The sequence below is a fragment of the Erpetoichthys calabaricus genome, chromosome 10 (genome assembly GCF_900747795.2).
Source record: "Erpetoichthys calabaricus chromosome 10, fErpCal1.3, whole genome shotgun sequence".
NCBI classification, from domain to species: domain Eukaryota; kingdom Metazoa; phylum Chordata; class Cladistia; order Polypteriformes; family Polypteridae; genus Erpetoichthys; species Erpetoichthys calabaricus.
Genome location: NC_041403.2, coordinates 134,238,638 through 134,254,468, shown reverse-complemented (window position 1 = coordinate 134,254,468; position 15,831 = coordinate 134,238,638). Strand labels below are relative to the sequence as shown.

The following is a 15,831-nucleotide window of genomic DNA, read 5'->3' as shown; positions in this document are numbered from 1 at the left end:
TAGTACATGGAGGAACCATGATGAGAACAAGTAAAGAGCTGAACACACAGTGAGAGACTAGACAGTCAAAGACATTAAAAAGCCAGTAAGAAATTGTATTTCATGATTTACATGTGCTCACTGATATCACTTCACAAACTGATCCATTACTATCAATACTCTTTTTAAATCTTTATTAGTATCCTAGCACTTTTCAAAAACCCACAGTCTTGGGCCACTCTGTTTGATCTTGGTGTCTTCATGTAGCACCTACATTCTGCCTTTCCAAAGCTTGTGCGTGGAGTGCAATCATGACTGTCTTCCTTGAACAAGTGGGCTCACCACAGTAAATGAGAACAACACTCAAGTCCATTAGAGGTTACTGCACTACTATCTTCTTACTGCAGATCCCTGTGATATCATGCCAGTCTGACAGTTACTCCTGGTTTTGGGCCTGTGGCCTTCTAACACAGCACAAGATGTCCAAACGCTGAAAGCTGCTTCACAGGAAGTGTGGCAGGCAGCAGCTGAGCTCCACCCCAGAAGAGCCAAGCAGTGCACATCTGCCTTAGTCTTCGACAGAGTAACCTGAGCTCCAAGTGTGCAAGGACACAGAAAAGGCAAGGCACCCGCCCCAATCTGTCATCACTCTGAGATATGCTGGACGGCTGAGGAGAAGGAGCGTTCATAAGGTAATAAACCGAATCTTTAATGTTTCTACCTTCAAAGTCACGCAGCCCCCCTGTGCTTGTTGGTGGACTTGATAACAGGTGTGCAGAATCTTTAGGCTGCCCACCAGGTGGACCTTTGATGGAGAGAACCTTGCACTGCTATATCTTGCAGATTCTTTTCCTTAAATTCTTGGTGTGTCAGTTTTCTTATGCTTTAACTTTAAAGGCGGATAGTGTGTGGATGTGTGCAGTGCTCAGTTGGCTCTTAGCTTCAATGCTGGGAGACACATTACCAGATTTGAGGGCTGGCAATCTCTGGAATATTTAAAACATTTCTTCCTCGGAGCACTTTTTGCTGCCAGATGTGGTTACTTTTTTTCAGGTTGCCGCAGTATTTTACTTTTGTCAATTATTATTTCTTGCAGAGCTTTGACAAACAATAGGAAAAAAATGAGAGTCATTGAGACATTCCCATATTTACAAAAGGGTGTGTGCATTGGGAATGGCAAAGGCAGGATTTCATTTTAAAAATCAGTTGAATTTCTCATCAGACTGAATAGTAAACCAGCAAGGCATAAAAAAGAGCTGACCAACTGTTTGGCAGAGTTCAGAAATAAAGAAGAGCTACAGGTGACCTGAAGGATGGAGACCTATCGTGTTCCAAAGTTCAGACTGCAGAAAGGGATAATAATGCGAGCAGAAGATGTGCTCCAGGATCTAAGAAGAGTTTTGGTCTCAGTGGACCACTGCAAAGATTTCAGATGGGGAGCAGCAGCTTACAATTCTGCACAAATCATCCGCATTTACATTTAAGAAAAAACAATAAGGTTTCCTATTTTTTTTGTTTTGTTTTCATTTTTACAATCTCTAGAATGAGTTTATTTTTAAAAAACGGGTGTGACACATGGTAAGTGTTACTGCCTTGCAGGTCCAGGGAGCTACGCTGTCAGTTTGGAGTTTGCCTGTTCTCCCATTCACCTTGTGGCTTTCCAACGTTATGCAGATTTCACTTACTATTGCCTCTAATTTTATTTTATGGATAATCATATTCATCAGTGTGCTCTGTAATAGACTGCTTGGTTTCCACCTCATGCTTAATACTGCAGGGAGAAGAATACACCCTCCCCACCATGATGCTATTGAACTATAAGAGAAAGTGTTTAAATTCAAACTCTATGCTTGGACAATCCGGGACGCAAACCCCGGTCTCCTTATTGCAAGGCAGCAGCACTACCACTGGGCCACTGTACTCCCCATCTTTTCAACATGATACCCAAAAAAAAAGATTTTCAGGAGTCTTTCTAATTTTAATATTTTTTTTATTTATTGAAAATTGTGTAATTAATGAAATATTTAGAAAATACAAACAGCTGTCAACATCCATCCATCCATTAACCAACCCGCTATATCCTAACTACAGGGTCACGGAGGTCTGCTGGAGCCAATCCCAGCCAAAACAGGGCGCAAGGCAGGAAACAAACCCCGGGCAGGGCGCCAGCCCATCGCAGGGTGCACACACACACACACACACCAGGTACAATTTAGAATCGCCAATGCACCTAACCTGCATGTCTTTGGACTGTGGGAGGAAACCCACGTAGACACGAGGAGAACATGCAAACTCCATGCAGGGAGGACCCAGGAAGTGAACCCGGGTCTCCTAACTGCGAGGCAGCAGCGCTACCCACTGTGCCACCGTGCTGCCCCGCTATCAACATTGTATGACTAAATTAAAATGTGATGTTTACTTTTTGGTATTGCCTCTGTAGAGAAATGAAAAGGCAGTTACATGAATGACACCTACATTTTTTGAGGGGCACAGAGGACCAGAGCTACTCTTCTTTTTCTTGTTTCGGCTGCTCCCGTTAGGGGTTGCCACAGCGGATCATCTTCTTTCATATCTTTCTGTCCTCTACATCATGCTCTGTCACACCCATCACCTGCATGTCCTCTCTAACCACATCCATAAATCTTCGCTTAGGCCTTCCTCTTTTCCTCTTCCATGGCAGTTCTATCCTTAGCATCCTTCTCCCAATATACCCAGCATCTCTCCTCTGCACATCTCCAAACTAACGCAATCTCGCCTCTCTGACTTTATCTCCCAACCGTACAACCTGAACTGACCTTCTAATGTTCTCATTTCTAGTCCTAGTATAAGCAACATAAATAGATTTCAGCACAGTTTAGATAGACAAACAGAACTTTATTTGCCCTCAGGTGTAAATTTTGCTTTATACAGAAGCTCTTTAAATAAACAAATACATGATTGATTAGATCAATATATTTATGTAACACAAACTCTATGGTGTGAATAAACACCAGAATGACTAAAATGGAAGAATTTGAAAACAAAAGAAAACCTTTGATTTAGCAGTCTCAGTCACAGTGAGGCATTATGCAGGTTCTAGCAGATGTGCTTGTTTGGCGCTAACCCGACAATGACTGACACTGGAAACACAGGTGATAATGAAAGTAAAGAGATTTTATCTTCTTCAACCATGGGGCACATCTTCCCCGTGTACCACAGGCCCTTCCCAGTCCCAAAAACACACAAAACGAAAACACCAACATGCTCTTCTTCCTCCGCTTCTCCCAGGCAGCTTTGTCGTTCTCCTCCCAACTCTGGCACCCTGAGTAGTGGCCACAGGCTCCATTTATAGCCCACCCGGAAGTGCTTCAGGTGATAATTGACCTAATTAGGCTGCACTTCCACATATGGGCTCAGGAAGTCGTGCAGCTCCCCCCGGCGGTGGCCACGGAGCCCAACAGGGATGAGTTCCAGTGTTCCACAATAGTGGCCCCGATGCAACCCAGGGGGACTGCCACCAAGTGTTCCAGGGGACGTAGTGTGCATCCCATGGCTGCTCCCCCGGCCGTCCATCACAAGGTATAGTCACCAACCAACTGAATATGCCCATCTTTATGGGGTACTGGAGTACCCCTAGAAAAACATTCACTGACCCAGTGAGAACATGAAGATTCCACACAGGAAATGACCACACACACGGTGTGAACAAGTATGCTGGATTTGTGAGGCAGGAAGCAGTGCCAAGCACTATGCCACCCAACACCTATTCAAGCATTTGACTTTGAAGAGTTGGAAGTCTCTGATGTTTTAACCGATAAGGAGTCTAATAATGTGCATCAGATTGTTACAGACTGCTTGTTAGCAGGTGGGGCAGCTCAGTCTGTACAGGTTTTGTCAGACAGTTGGGTGAGGCGTGTAAGAAAAGATTGGATTGCCAAGACATTTGGAAAAGATTCCTAGCACCAAAACTAGAATTAATGTAAATGCTTGAGATGGGGTGTTTCATTTTCTGTATAGATCAAAAAGTATAAGGAGAAACACTCAGAACAATCACGTTTCTGGCCTTTGGTTAAAATGTTGTCTAATGAGAATTACTGACTTTCACCTTTTCGTGATAAGATAACTGTGCTTGAAGTGACATAGATAAGGAGTTTGTCTTCACACTGAAATCGACCAGTCCTCACCGACAGAACAAATGCCTCCTAGGGGACTGAATGAGAATGGGCAGACTTTAATTAAATAAAATAATGGAAAGGAGAGGAGGTGCCCAGCTACTGTACTGCCAGCAGGTTTAAAGCACATTAGTACGTCTCCTAATGTTATTTTGTTTTTTCTTGGGTATTCAAATCTTAAAAGACAGGCAGAAAATTCAAAAAGCAGATAGCAATAAACAACAATACTAAGAGAGTAGACTATCAGGCATTTCTTCATTACTTGATTATGAGAAAAAAAAAGTTTAGGTGTCACATATGTCCAATATATACGTATATACACCAATTAGCCACAATATTAAAACCCATGACAGTAACATGATTATCTTGTTACAATGACACCGTTCAAGGGGTGGAACATATTCGACAGCGAGTGAATAGTCAGTTATTGAAGGTGATATGTTAAAAACGGACAAGTGTAAGGATATGAGTGGCTTTGATTGTGGCCAAATTATGATGGCTAGACGACCAGGTCAGATCATCTCCACAACGGCAGGCGTTGTGAAGTGTTCCTGGTATGCAGTGGTTAGTACCTACCAGAAGTGGTCCAAGGAAGGACAGCTGGTAAACTGGAGACAGGTTCATGGGTGCCTAATGCTGATTGATGGGCACAGGGACCAGAGGCTAACCTGACTGATACGATTCCACAAAAGAGCTACTGTAGCACAAATTTCTGAAAAACGTTATACTGAACGTGAGAGAAAGGTGTCAAAACACACAGTGCATTGCAGCTTGCTGTATATGAGGCCACAGACCAGTCAGAGTGCCCATGTGGAGCTTTTCCAATGGAATAAGCGCCTACAATGGGCTGTGTCATTACTGGATGATGGAGCAATGGAGAAAGGTGGCCTGGTCTGATGACTTATGTTATCTTTTAGATGGCCAGCGTGTATGGATTGTTTACCTGGGGAAGAGATGACAGCAGAATGCACTATGACGAGATGGCAAGCTGGCCAAGGCAGTGTGATGCTTTTCGAAATGTTCTTTTGGAAATTTTGAGTAATGGCTTTCATACAGATGTTAGTTTGACATGTACTGTATACACCTAACTAAAAATTTTTACAGGCCACATTCACCCCTTAATGGCAATGGTTATTCCCTGATGACAGTGGCCTCTTCCAGCTGGATAACACACCCTAAACACCTCAAAAATTATTCAGGAAAGGTTTTAGGAACATGGCAAAAACTTCAATGTGTTGACTTGGCCTCCAACTTCCCCAGATCTCAATCCGGGTTTACGGAAAAGTCGTCCCTCACCTTTCACCTCCAACAATTCGCCTTCCACAATTTAACCCCTGTAGATAATGAGTAGGTTACAGAAATGTAAATAATGCACTGTGGACATGTTGGACCCGGACACCGACAGGCTGACACAGAAAGTATTCAATAACACATGTTTATTATAACCCGCACCCCCAGAGTCAACATACAGTGCACAATCACCTAAACACAGTCTCTTAGGACTCCTCTCTGCTTCTTCGGCCGCCTCCAACTCCTCACTGGCAAGCTCCGTCCTTCTCCCACCTGACTCCGGCTTTCTGATTGGAGTGAGGCGGCCCCTTTTAATCAATCCCCGAATGTGTCGCAGGTGGCCCCTGATTAACATCCGGCAGCACTTCCAGGTGTGTTGGAAGTGCTGCAAGGGAATTCAGTCCTCCTTCTGGCAGCACTCCCAAGTGTGGCAGAAGTGCTGCATATTCAAGTCCAGGGGCTATTCAGATGCCCCCTGGCGGTGGCCACGGTGGAGCATAAGGTTGGATCCCCCATCTCAGTGGAACCCCATACAACCCTGGGGCGCTGCCCCCTTGTGGCCCAGGGAAAACACTGTCTTCCTTCCAGTATTTCCGTACTTCCGGCATCCTGGTGGGGCAAGGTCCCTGGACATCTGTCACAGCACCTCATTTTTTTATAACTTGTCATATATTTTGGTTTAATAAATGCACATGTTAAAATTGCCAAAAAATGAAACATGCCCTTTGCAAGTGGAACGTTTTTCACGAACCCAGATTCCATGTTGTTCATTTACCGTTCTCTTTGAAAACACATAAATGTGGTTGTCATCATCTACCAATTTTCTTTTGCCTCTTATTGACGTAACTCTCTTTGCCATAGTATATTTTTATAATATTATACGGCGTGGTGCATATATATTGATATTGCACTGTCTGTGCTACTTGTTCTTCAGCACCATGATGCACTGCAGATAGTCATGTGGCAAAAACTGCAAACATGCACTGCGTAATGGCCGTAGTGTGTTAGGATGTATTGAATTGTGTAACAGTGCTGATGAAAAAACTGCGAAATCCAGTAACTCTAGTTCTATGGAATACTATTTTGACATTTAAAATAAAATCAAAATAAAAAAAAAAAACAATAAAATACAGGTAATAATAATTTTAAACAAAGTTTAAATGACCAGGTAGGTGATAGGAAAAATATCTGGGGCGAAGTGTGAGGTGCAAAATGTGGGGAGCGAAAATGTATGAGGGACGAAATGTGGGGGGCAACTTTTCCGGTTCCCCTCAATCTCATCTAGCATCTGTGGAATGTGCTGGAAAAACAAGTCTGATCCATTGAGGTCCCCCCTCGCAACTTGCAGGACTTAAAGGACCTGCTGCTAATGTCCTGGAGCCAAATACCACAGGACACCTTTATTGGTCTTGTGCAGTTCATGCCTTGAAGACTCAGAGCTGTTTTTGTGGCACAAGGTGGGACTTGCACAATATGCTTTCAGTTAGGGTTAGAGTGAGCCCATGCCTACCTCACCAGGTCTGAGAGCAAGGATTGAAAATCCATTAATTGGGTGGCATGCCATCGTAGGGTTCAAACATTCACTCATATCAGTCCCCAGGTAGTCTAACACGCATGCCTCTCAAACATTTTAGAGGAACACTGCAGGACACAGATAAATGCCTGGAGAGACAGAAAGAAAACATGCTAACCACATACACTGCGTGGGCCCAATTTTACTTTAAACATTGTGATATGATAGAGAATGTCCTGCACCCCATACCCCCCTGAAAACAACTGTTGAGACTGCTAAGGTTCCAATGCAACTTTGTTAGTCCAATTGTCTACTTGAAAAGGGCCTTTTTCTTTCACATTATTGTTATTCCCCATTCTCCTTCACACTAGGGTAAAATTTATGGATAAATCAGGGAAGAAGAAAAGACATCTTATAAATGCCTAGGTTTCTTTACACTCACTAAAGGCATGTTAGATTGTCAGTTGAGATTTGTCCTTACTTTGCTGCTGGCTTCAAATCTCCTGACTGAAATGTTGAGACTTTGTTTAAAGCTGGACCCAGGGGGACTTCCAGAACATCAAAAGTGAACCTCAGAAGTACTTTCAGATAAGATGGATGAAGGTTATGAAGCCACAACCCCAGAACTCCCTCAAACAGCTCTAGAGTGCTCTGACAAGGCTGTCCCTTCTGTCTACCTCCAGGGTTCTCATAGTATTAGTGGAAGGTGAATTTATTGCAAGGTTCTTCAGCCTAATTACAGGAATGTGGATCTCCAGTTTGAGACTTAAATGTTTCTGTATCATTTTAAACATCATGTGGTTTTCCTAAAAACCAGAACATGACTGCCAAACCCATAACAAAGTTCAGAAAAGTCAGATTCAGTTTTCGGGCAGCAAACCTGGATGGGTCACAAGATCATTAGGACGCATTGTCCCTCACAGAATGCTGCATCAGTCTGTGCCAGTTTAGAGTCAATGATTAGCGTATTGTGCATATTATAAAACCACTCAAACGCAGGGAGATTGTTCAGCACAACACAGACATTGACCGGGTGGGATACTGTACATGACACAGAATCAATGAACATACCTACTGTACGTATACACTCACACATATAAGCTGAAATGGAGATCTAAAAGCTGAACTTCTGCTCATTTGAAATACATTAATGAATAAACCCACAGCCTTGCCTCCCACACAGTGCCAAACAATCTCAGCTGTTTCATTGTGCTACTCACTTTCTGTCTGATGGACACACGCAATGCCTGACTGCCTGTAGGCCTTGGCAGGTCTGCATGCTCTTTAACTCATAACACACAAGCGTGTAGATCTAAATCAATCTTGTAAAGGCGAAAGATCTGGAAAGATCTGTACAACCTCACCTAACAGAAACAACATCAGTTTACTTGCTGAAAGTCATGACTAACATAATGGGCATAACAGCGTAGCCAATGAGCAGTGCAACTCCAATACAATACTATAGTAAGAGTAACATTTGTGATAATATTTATGTATGTGCTGTAACAGATATTATGTAAAATAATATTAAATATTGGAAAGTATGTGACTATGTTGCCATCTTGCAATCTGTGCAATGTTTTTTCTGTATTGTATTGACATTTGTGTTTTCCTACAGTCAGAAAACATGCTTTTAGACTAACTAGTGACTGTAAATGAGACCACTGTGAGGCAGCATGGGTGTCTAAAAGAACCTAGTCTGTGATTTAATGGTGAATCATTAAGCACTGATTTTTAAATTGTCCGGTTGATCCCAGCTAGTCTTTGACTTCCACTTTGCACTGTAAAAATCAAGTTATGAAAATACCTAGAAGGACTACTAAATCACCTTCCAAAAAGAATATCACTTTTAAGCATTAATAAACTTGGTAATAACTCAGAGATAAGTACAATCATGCACTGATTTACATATGACTGAGTTAAGGCATTTCATATAGCTGAGAGCCATAGGAAAACAACAGGATAATAATGATCTAGAAATTGCCCAAACCTGCAATTTCCATTATTATTATCCATCCAGGGTGGCACAGTGGCTCAGTGGGTAGCACTGCTGCCTCGTAGTTACTGGATTCACTTCCCGGGTCCTCCCTGCGCGGAGTTTGCATGTTCTCCCAGTGTCTGTGTGGGTTTCCTCCGGGTACTCCGGTTTCCTCCCACAGTCCAAAGACATACAGGTTAGGTGGATTGGTGATCCTCAATTGTCCCTAGTGTGCGCTTGATGTGTGTGTATGTGTCCTGTGGTGGGCTGGCGCCCTGCCCGGGATTGGTTCCTGCCTTGCGCCCTGTGTTGGCTGGGATTGGCTCCAGCAGACCCCCGTGACCCTGTAGTTAGGATATAGCGGGTTGGATAATGGATGGATGGATGGGTCAATATGTAAGTGGCAGAGCTAAATTCAATGGTCTTCACCTAACCTGATGGAATGTTAGAATGAATGGACTTCTTTGACTTTTGCTCTGTCGTTATATTTTATTTGCAATAGCTGAAGTTGCCAAAGTTTGATTATACCTGTGGAAGCTAAAATAAAGCCATGGAGTGTATCAGATAATCTAAGGTCAGTACAAAGTGTTTTAGAACCTCAAGACCCACTTTACTAATGGGCCGTTCTGCCTTTTTCTTTGTGTGTTTTTTTGCTGTGTTCTCCAGTTTTCCTCCCTCAACAAAAATATATTATGGTATGTGAGTTTAAACTGGCTTTGAGGGTGAGATTATTTGTTTCTATGAGCTCTCACATTCATTGTTTGTGCAGGGATGTCATCTGGACCAACTCTGTCCTCCATTTCTTTGCAATGAACTGACCAGCTTTCATGATGGAATGATAATTTCTTAACAAAGCCGTCATTATTCTAAAATATTGCTAATTAATTTTAACAACTACTCTAAACTCCCATTAATAGCAGCTAGCCAGTTCTCCTACTGGTTTCCCATTCACCCCCTCAGTCTTTGCAGACCTCCCATTCGTCTCCACTGCCATTTGCACTTATCTTCTCTGATCTCTCTTCAGTTTACAGTCAGTGGAACTGCATAGCGTCCAACACTTACAGTATATAGATAAAGGTAAGGGTAGATTTTTTTACCAGTCTCCACTTTACTGCTGTATTTTTCTGTCCTGTTCTTTGCAGAACAGCCCCTGCAGTTTCTTGGTATTCTTTTCAATTAAACACATGTTACAATTAAATATAATTATTTGAGTATCTGCATGGGATTCCTTGGATATCCCAAAGACATACAATATGTTTCAGATTAATTGCCATTTCTAAATTGGCCCTGTATGTGTTACGAGTGTGGGTGTGTGATACCTGATACTGATGGGACACACGTGAGTCTTCCTAGGCCCCTCACTTGGATATACAGTAGCAGATTTTGGCATATTACATTAATTTGACTGAGTAGAACGTTTTATTTTTTCATTATCTTCACACATGATACAATGTGTTGGTGAGTTATGCAGGTTGGGATATAAATTTGAACAGGCTGGCAGCACACACACAACAAGTGCAAGGACAAAGGAATTGTGCAAGACCACACAGACAAGTTGAGCCTAAGCACTTTGCCTAATGAAGCAATTAAGAAAGTGAAATGCCAGACAAGAGACCAAGTCAACATTCTTTCAGATGCTTGTATTTAATGTTTTGCCTTTGGCACTCCTATGTAGAATAGGCCTGCAGAAAGCAGGTGGCCTTTCTCTCATGTGCAGTATAACTGTTCTGCACTTAATTCTTATAGGTCTCTGTGCCTGAGTACAACATTCTTTCAGAGGTTGCTAAGAAGATGTCAAAAGCCGAACAGTAATATGATCAGAAATCATTTATTATTGTAATTTGGCTTTTTTATTTTATTGATTTTATTAAAATCAAATAACATTCCATACAAATAAGTCAAATTTTACAAGACTTTGTTCAAAACAAATCAACCGCCACCCATAAGAAAAGAGCTAGGCCAGCAGAGTAAATCTTTAAGCTAGTAAAACTAAGTAAATAGGTAAAGTAATAAATGAATAAAAATAAATTGAGTAAAAAATAAAAAGAGGGGAGAGAATCTGCTTCCTCAATTAAAATGCTTATTCTAAAATATTATTGATTAGATCCAGGTTTTGAAAATATTTTGTGAGAATTTGATTTTTTCCAATTTTAAATAATACGTGCCAGCCTCTTTGCGTCTCTGCCCCTCACATTGTGAACAGGGGGTTGTTCGCATGCTAAGGAGATGCAGTCGCTCCTACAAAACCCCCTCTTAAATGGTGATGCAATGGGAAACAAATACAATTTTTTTACCACCTCTATGCTCGATCAGCTGCAAGCTGCTGCTTCTGCGGTGCTGCGTGATCTGCATGTCGCGCTGTGCTTCGAACATTTAAAAGCCTGTACAGCAGCTGTCCTCCTTGTCTTGTGGGACGTTAAAGGGCCTCCGAGAAAATCATGTCTCGACCCAAGATTTTTTTATATAAAAGAGAGATATAACATCAGTTACCTACTGACTTAAAAGAGGTTGGTTAGAATTCTTCCAGTTGAGCACGATAAGTCTACATGCTAATGGTGAAGTAAAGGCAGTTACAGTTTGTTTGTCCTTCTCCAGTTTAAGCCCATCTGGAAGTACACCAAACACAGCTGTTAGTGGATTAGGACGGATTGTGACACCAAGGCTGTCTGAAAGGCATTTAAAACTTTTTGTCCAGAAAGATGTTAGTTTGATACACATCCAAAACATGTGGCCCAGTGAGGCTGGAACTTGATTGCAACGTTCACAGGTTTGATCTTGCCCTGGAAACATTTTGGACAATTTTAAACTAATTTTATGTTGAATAATTGTATGCTTTCGCATACGGGCCTCGAGTGAATTCTGTGCATTGCTACTTTCCACTCCTTTTCTAAGATGTTGAGAGATCCTTTTCCCACTGTACTCTTGGATCTTTAAAAGGGAGGGCCTGTAAAATAGTTTTATATATTATGGAAATGCTGTCTGAGTGGTTAAGATTGATCAATATTTTTTCCGACATAGAGGTAGGCGGGAGGTGAGTGAAACTTGGGCAAGTTTTGTTTAACAAAGTTTCTAATTTGAAGATAGTGAAAGAAATGTCTTGCTGGAAAGTTAAATTTGGAGTGTAATTGTTTGCAGGATGTGAAGCTGTTGTCTATGTACAGATCTCTAAATGATTTAATCCCAAATGTTTTCCAGACATTAAAAACTGCGTACGTTTGAGAGGGTGGAAAAAGGTGGTTCTTGTGCAGAGGTGCCACAGATAAAAGATTCTCTATCTTAAAATTATTCCTACATTGGTTTCATATTCTGAGTGAGTGAAGCACAATTGGGTTGTTAGTATATTGGCGATAACTTGTAGTTATTGGGGTAAAAGGCAAGGAATATAAAGAAGTACTGCAGGATTTTATTTCTGTTGCAGACCAAGCCTGTGTATGTTCATCTGTTTGTGTCAATGTCCAGGTTTTTATAGTTTGTATGTTTGCCAAACAGTAATAAAATTGAAAGTTAGGTAGAGCCATGCCATCTTCTGCCTTAGGTCTTTGTAGGGTCGCCCTTTGGATATGTGGATGTTTTGAATTCCAAAAAATTAGGTTAGGGTTGAATCTAATTCTTAAAAGATGATTTATTGATGTATATTGGAATGTTCTGAAATAGAAAAAGAAGCTTCAAAGGATATTCGTCTTGATAGTGTTAATTCTTCCAGCTAAAGTGAGATGAAGGGTACACCATCTATGCAAGTCTTGCTTAATTTTTTCCATACAGACGGAAAAATTTTGTTGATAAAGAGCTTTATGTTTACTTGTGATGTTGACCCCTAGGTATTTAAACTGATCAAATTTGGCTTATTATTTACTAAACATGCCATCTTAGCCTTAGAAACATGGGCTAGATCTCTGTTGTGTGTTAGGGTTTGCACATTTCCTTTGGTTGTGAGTAGGCTTTCCTGGGTACTCCATTTCCTTCATTATCCCAAACAGATGCATGCTTGGGTTTTTGGTGGCTTTAATGAGTGAGTTTGCTTGCATATAGACTGACATCTGCTCATCCTGTATGCCACAGTTAGGACCTGCTCTGGCTCCCATTGAACGTGTCTCAATAAAGTGGGTTCAGCAAAGGAGTAGGTTTATAGGGTCATTACTGAATACAGAGTCTCCAATGACCTGATTGCAGAATATAACAACATTACCTTAAAACTTTTGTCTCACTTACCTGAAAACTCATTTACAGTATCTTTGGGAAATAAACTCAACAAGGCTTCAAAACACCTACATAAAACACAGTTTAGAACAGATATAATATCTGGGAATTAAAAATTTTCACTCAGTGCATAATTAAAGTTCTTAGCATTTCTCTTGATTTATATGCACTATATTATCTACTCTCCATATATAAAATCCTAAGCCTAAAAGTGCAACGATTTTGTGTCACATTTTTTGTCACGCTTTAAATCGGCTTATTTTAAAACCTACATATATATGTTTGGTATCATTCTTTTCAGAGTGTATTGAACTTTAATGTGATGTTGTTAGATTTTCAGATTCTTATTCCATTTTAAAAAACTACAATATCAAGAAAGTTGTTGTTTTTGTCAGTTAAAACAAATGGATTGTTTATTCATCCATCCATCCATCCATTTTCCAACCCGCTGAATCCGAACACAGGGTCACGGGTGTCTGCTGGAGCTGATCCCAGCCAACACAGGGCACAAGGCAGGAACCAATCCCGGGCAGGGTGCCAACCCACCGCAGATTGTTTATTCAGTCTTATAAATACTCATCAAACATAGTGGACCTCTGTTTAACAGGAATATTCCAATCGGTATTTTATATTTATATTTTATTCTTATTTCATGATTTTTACTCCGTTAAATAATAATACATTTTTATTTTACATATTTATAGAATTTTGTGATTTTGACTTCAATAAATAATAATTTTTGTTTTATTTTTGTACATTTACAGATTTTACTAATATTCTGGCTACAACTGGGAATTGGGTGCTGAAGGCACCAGGGGGGCTTCCCCCCTAGTATGCACCATATTGCATAATGTATATTGCTGTCATGTTTCATACTTACCGAAATAGCATGACAGAACTCTTCTTTCAGTTCCAAATTTTTCTTTTTCTTTTTACTCACATACAATGTGTTCGTACCTCTCAAATCTCTGTTTTTATAAACCGTGGATAGTTATCATTAACAAATTCTGAAGACTAGAAAATACAGTACTTTGCAAGACAAGAAAAACCTTTATTTAGTGTGTCCCTGCACCATGTCTCCATAGTTTGATTCTTGAAGAGCACGCCTCTTTAATGCGAGGTTCAGAAAAGCACGCCCTGGGTCTCCTTGTCACCACCCCCATTCTGAGAAAGCACTTCTCACAGAGTTACAGGACCAAACCAACATTTCTCATTGTTTACAATGTCACTTCTCTACCCTAAAGCATGAGAACTAAATCAAGGATGGTGGCAAAGGCCATCACCTTGAGAGGTTAACAACCTTCAAAACCTGTCTAAAAGCTATTTCTTGGGAACATTACTGAAATTGTTCTACATAGCTTGCTAAGGGATTGACCACTGAACCCACTGTATTCAGGTTTTACCAGATACGTGGTTAGGGTGGGTAGAAAAGGTTCAACATGCTGAAAGTCCCTCAAGTAAGTGCATAATTTCAAGGGGAACCTGAAGAAAATGCGAAAGGACAGAGGGCACACAATTTCAAAGAAAGTACTGGAATGTGTTGCATTAACAAATCTGAGGAGGCTTGTCTTACCAAAAGTGTAAATCAAACTGGTAAGATTAGAAGAAAGATGAGTCACCCAATCCTGTTCAAACCTTGAGTTTGTAGTAATTCCATAAAATATTAGTGAAGATTCTGGAATGCTTTAATGAAAATTTCTATTATACTTTGCCAACAGTTTTTATTGCCAGTTTATTGCTTTAACATCATCAAAATAGCAATATACTTCTTATGTTTCCCAAAATAATGATACAGCGCTTTTAAAAAGTATTCATCACTTGTAAGTTTACACATTTTACTGTTATCTAATATTCAATCACAGTGGTTTTAATTTGACTTTTTTAACACTGACTTGCAGAAAATGACTCTTTAATGTCTAACTGAAAACAGAGCACTAAGTTAATTACAGATATATAGCACAAAGTAATCGATCTCATAAATATTTGCCCCCTTTAATTTGACTCACCTAAATCAACACAGGTGCAGACAATTGGTTTTAAAAGTCATAGAATTAGTTAGGTTAAGATCACCTTCATGTAGTCAGGGGGTTTCACTTGAATGATGTAAGAATTAATATGGTAGCCTATCCCATGCAATGAAGACAAAAAGAAAACTTAGAGCAACTCTTTGAGAAGACTATTGGAAGTACATGTTAGGGGAAGGATACACAAACACATTCAAGTCACTGCAAAATCCTTTACAATTCTGTTAAATCGGTCATTAAAAAAATGGAAAATATATGGCACAAGACTAGCAACATAGGAGACCAAGAGACATACAAGAACTTTGAAGCTACACTGGATGAGATTGAGATCACTGTGCATACAACTGTTACCTGGGTGCTTCACCAGTGGCAGATTTATGGGAGACAGGCAAAGAGAAAGCCACTGTTAAAAACACACATGACATCTCAGCAAGACTTTGCCAGAAGGCACATGGGAGACTCTGAGGTAAGAAAGAAGAATGTTCTATGGTCTAATGAGACCAAAATTGAGCTTTTTGGACATCAGACTAATTGGCTTGTTTGGTGTAAGCCAAAACACCTCACTTAATCAAAAACACACCATCCCCACCATGACATGATGATTGCAGCATTATGCTGTGCAGATGCTTCTCTGCAGCAGGCCCTGCAAGTTTTGTGAGTGTAAAGGTTAAAATGAATTCAGCAAAATACTGGGAGGGA

The 15,831-nt window shown here is 40.6% G+C and overlaps 1 protein-coding gene across 4 annotated transcripts in view; it reads left to right on the top strand.

Annotated features, from left to right (window-relative positions):
- Nucleotides 1-537: 537 nt before the first annotated feature.
- bcas1 (brain enriched myelin associated protein 1) overlaps nucleotides 538-15,831 on the top strand; it is a 106,530-nt gene continuing 91,236 nt past the window's right edge. For 2 of the 4 annotated variants that reach the window (XM_051933106.1, XM_051933107.1), the window contains exon 1: nucleotides 538-671. The gene's annotated coding sequence lies outside the window, so the exon portion shown is untranslated. The remainder of the gene's footprint in view (nucleotides 672-15,831) is intronic. The other 2 variants (XM_028811920.2, XM_028811918.2) reach the window with 1 other exon arrangement.